This window comes from Mus pahari, chromosome 2, assembly GCF_900095145.1.
Source record: "Mus pahari chromosome 2, PAHARI_EIJ_v1.1, whole genome shotgun sequence".
NCBI lineage: Eukaryota > Metazoa > Chordata > Mammalia > Rodentia > Muridae > Mus > Mus pahari.
The window spans coordinates 147819816-147824641 of record NC_034591.1 but is presented as its reverse complement, the minus strand read 5'-3'; the positions used below and the strand labels follow the sequence as shown (position 1 = coordinate 147824641).

At 36.4% G+C, this 4826-nt stretch overlaps 1 pseudogene; it reads right to left on the bottom strand.

Moving 5' to 3' along the window:
- Positions 1–2413: 2413 nt before the first annotated feature.
- On the bottom strand, positions 2414–4807 carry LOC110316935 (annotated as a pseudogene).
- Between the last annotated feature and the right edge of the window lie 19 nt (positions 4808–4826).

Sequence of the window (4826 nt, the reverse complement as noted above, 5' to 3'; positions counted from 1 at the left end):
GTCTCTATATAGATTTTGTTTCCAAGATCTATCCATTGATGAGAGTGGGGTGTTGAATTCTCCAACTATTATTATGTGTAGTGTAATGTGTGCTTTGAGCTTTAGTAAAGTTTCTTCTATGAATGTTGGTACCCTTTCATTTGGACCATAGATGTTCGGAATTGAGAGTTTTTCTCGGTAGATATTTCTTTAAAGAGTATGAAGTGTCCTTCCTTTTCTTTTTTGAAAACTTTTGGCTGAAAGTTGATTTTATTCAATATAAGAATGGCTACTCCAGCTTGTTTCTTGGGACCATTTGCTTGAAAATTATTTTTCAGAACTTTATTCTGAAGTAGAGTCTGTCTTTTGACACTGTGGTAGGTTTTCTGTATGTAGCAAAATGCTGGGTCCTGTTTATGTATCCAGTGTGTTAGTATGTCTTTTCATTGGGGAATTGAGCCCATTGATTTAAGAGATATTAAGGAATAGTGATTGTTGCTTCCTGATATTTTTGTTGTTAGAGTTGGAATTATGTTTGTGTGGTTATCTTTTGAGTTTGTTGAAAGAAGGATACTTGCTTTTTCTTGGATCTAGTTTCCCTCCTGGTGATGGAGCTTTCTATCTTTTATCCTTTGTGGAACTGGATTTGTGGAAAGATATTGTGTAAATTCTGTTTTGTCATGGAATATCTTGGGTTCTCCATCTATGTTAATTGAGAGTTTTTATGGGTATCATAGCCTGGGCTGGTAAATTTGTATTCTCTTAGAGTTTGTATGACATCAGCCCAGGATCTTCTAGCTTCCATAGTCTCTGGTGAGAAGTTTCGTGTAATTCTAATAGTTCTGCATTTATATGTTACTTGACCTTTTTCCCTTACTGCTTTTAATATTCTTTCTTTGTTTTTGTTTTGTTTTGTTTTTGTTTTTTGTTTTTGTTTCTTTTGTTGTTCATTTTTTGCATTTGGTGTTTTGATTATTATGTGACAGGAGGAGTTTCTTTTCTGGTCCAGTATTTTTGGAGTTTTGTAGGCTTCTTGTATGTTTATGGGCATCTCTTTCTTTAGGTTTGGGAAGCTTTCTTCTATAATTTTGTTGAAGATATTTACTGGCCCTTTAAGTTGGGTTTAAGTTGGGAATCTTTGCCCTCTTTTACACCTATTATCTTTAATTTTGGTCTTCTCATGTGTTCTGGATTTCTTGAATGTTTGGGTTTAGGATCTTTTTGCGTTTTGCATTTTCTTTGATTGTTTTCTATGGTATCTTCTGCCCCTGAGATTCTCTCTTCCATCTCTTATATTCTGTTGGTGATGCTTGTGTCTATGACTCTTGATCTCTTTCTTAGGTTTTCTGTCTCCATGGTTGCCTCCCTTTGTGATTTCCTTTTTGTTTCTATTTACATTTTAAATCCTGGATGGTTTTATTCAATTCCTTCACCTGTTTGGTTGTGTTTCCTGTAATTCTTCAAGGGATTTTTGTGTTTCCTTCTCTAAGTGCTTCTACATATTTACCTGTGTTCTTCTGTATTTCTTTAAGGGTGTTACTTATGTCCTTCTTAAAGTCCTCTGTCATCATCATGAAATGTGATTTTAAAACAGAGTTTTGCTTTTCTCATGTGTTGGGGTAATCAGGGCTCATTGTGTTGGGAAAATTGGATTTTGATGATACTATGTGGCCTTGGTTTCTGTCGCTTATGTATTTGTCCTTGTCTCTTGCCATCTGGATATTTTTGGTGTTAGCTGGTCTTCCTGTCTCAGACTGTGGCTTGCCCCTCCTGAAAGCCATTTTGTCAGTACTCCTGAGAGATCAGTTCTCTCTGGAAGGAATTTGGGTATGGAGAGATATGTAACAAAGTCAGCTCCTGGGTGCAGACAGAAACCAGAAGGACCCTGTCCCCAGCTGTTCTTTTGTTACTGTGTCCAAAGGACTTTGGGTGGGTGGTTCTTAGGCCAGGAATTTGAGCAGAAGTGGTGGTTGTACCTGTGCTCACACGTGTTTTGGCACTCCTGGGATACCAGTTCTCTCCTGGCGGTATTTTGGTATCTACATATTTCTTCTCTAAAGTTTTATTTACATATTTTGTATTACATGGTTTCAATTATAGGCTTTTATCACAGTTTGATGCAGATATTAATACACATATAGTAAAATTCATAAGTCAAATCTCTGTGATTGGTGGCTGATAGAAAATTTGTAAAATGTTGATATATTTATGTTGTAGTGGGTTACAATAAAGTCCTTTTTTAATACATATATTAAGGAATATCCTCGTACACAACTAGCTAAATTAGTAATATCTTTAATCAGTGACAATTGCAAACAAAAATCAAATTCATTCAGTCAAATCAAAGGGTTTTTAACATGTAACAATAAAAAATACAAACGACATTAGTTTCAGTTCACGTTAGACTAGAATATACAATATAATCTATAGTGTTTTAGAGATCTAAAGTTTCTAGATAATTTAACCTAAATTTCACATGCCACAATACAGAGAGACAGGCCTGTCTCAGCTTCATGTCACCTAGAATCAGAATATATAAATAGAATGAGAAAAAAAACCTATATATATAACTTGAGAAAATACAATGAAAATATTTTTCTTCAGTAATTCATACTTCTAAATGTGTACTAAGACAGACAGAATAAAAATAGAGTATAGTAGGAGAAAGGCAATCACAGTTTGCAAGGCTTTGAAGTTGGCCATGGTTCTGGCATCTTTGCCTCCCTGAACATGCTGCTGCATCCTCTTGTTATATGTCCACAGGGAGAAGATGAGGAGAAAAAACATTGACAGTGAAAAAGCAAAGAGGAGAGACAGGAAAATAATGTGAAGGCTTAACACCTGCCTGTGACAATTTGCTTGGTAATGAGAACTGAAGCTGCATGATATGTTTATTTTATATTCATTTATGCATATGTTAATTCCCAAGTTACTTAGTAAAATATTTAAAATCAGAAAGACCAGTGACACCAGCAGTGTAGCTGAAACTGCTTTTCCAACTCTCCACTTTAGATAAAGAAAAAGAGAGTTAGAAAATTTGGATATCTTGAGAAAATAAAGGACACTGAGGCATTTAGAAAGCCAGTTGCAGAAATTGTTAGCTATAATCGAAACATTATTAATGACATGTATCACCCTGGAAGTCATAATTGCATCTGGATATGAAAAGAAGATGACTGAACTTATAAACAATAAACTGAGATGAAAAATTCTGGAGACTGACAAAGTGATGAGGATTTGATTAACTAATGACATTTTCTTTCTCTTAACCCAGTCCATATAGTGCAACAGGGCCATGAAGTCATTTCCTATAATTTCAATTTCTAATTCCATGATTAAAATCATTCCAAGAGTGCTGTGGGAAATAATAAATATCTTTAAAAGATGCTGCACTTTACATATTAGTTATAAAAATTTGCACACTATCCATTTGAATTATAATTTTTTAAAGTGCATCTAGCGAGGAGGTGGAGAGAGAGGAACACTCCTCCATTGCTGATGAAATTGCAAGCTTGTACAACTGCTCTGGAAAACAGTCTGGTGGTTCTTCGGAAAAGTGAACATAGTACCAACCAGACGATCCAGTAACACCTCTCCTGGGCATATAACCAGAAGATGTTCCAACTGGTAATAAGGACACATGCTCCACTATGTTCATAGCTGCCTTATTTATAATAGCAAGAAGCTGGAAAGAACCATGATGTCCAAGAGAGGAATGGATACAGAAAATGTCATACATTTACACAATGGAGTACTACCCAACTATTAAAAACAATGAATTTATGAAATTCCTAGGCAAATGGATGGATCTGGAGGTTATCTTCCTGAGTGAGGTAACCCAATCACAAAAGTACTCACATGATATGCACTCACTGATAAGTGCATATTAGCCCAGAAACTTAGAAGACCCAAGATACAATTTGTAAAACTCATGAAACTCAAGAAGAACAAAGACCAAAATGTGGACACTTCACCCCTTCTTAGAATTGGGAACTAAACACCCATGGAAGGAGTTACAGAGACAAAGTTTGGAGCTGAGACGAAAGGATGGACCATCCTGAAACTGCCCCACCCATGGGTCTATCACATAAAGAGCCACCAAACGCAGACAGTATTGCATATGCCAGCAAGATTTTGCTGAAAGGACCCTGATATAGTGGTCTGTCTCTTGTGACAAGAAACATGAGACTGTATCCAACTCCAATCAACTGCCTCCAGTACCTGCATGGTAAATGTAATTAATTGTCACCAAAGCAGATGAAAGATGATATAGATTCTTGGAAAAATGAAGAATGAGCAATTTGATACACTGATAATTCAGTTACTAAAGAGCAATACAGGACTTAATGAACCCAATTTAGGAACTGTTGCCAAATACAGTGTAGCTCGCAATAAACAACATGAAGTGATTTTAAGTCTCTGACTGAGAGCGCATTTAGTCCCTGGAGGAGCAAAGACGGTGAACAGTTTGAAGACTCAGAATTATCCGTCATTTCCATGGTAAGATCCATCCATGTAGATAGCATGTTGGTAGCAGGCTGGTGTTGCACATATCAAGGAATCATGTAAGAATGAGAAAACACACATACCTTCATTGTAGAGGCAGAATGTTCCCTGTGGCTTGCCTCCTTCCAGGTAGCAAAATGAGTTCAAGTATAAACAGAAACAAATAGAAACATGACAAGCTGTGGAACTGTGAGGAATGGATACTAATAGTGAGACATCATGGGCTTTCAGGAAAGCCTCAGGACTTGGATTTCCAGCAAGAATTACATTCACCTGCATGGAGCTCTTCCCAATAACTTTCATCCTGACTTGTAATCATCATGGTTTCCACCTGACCAACA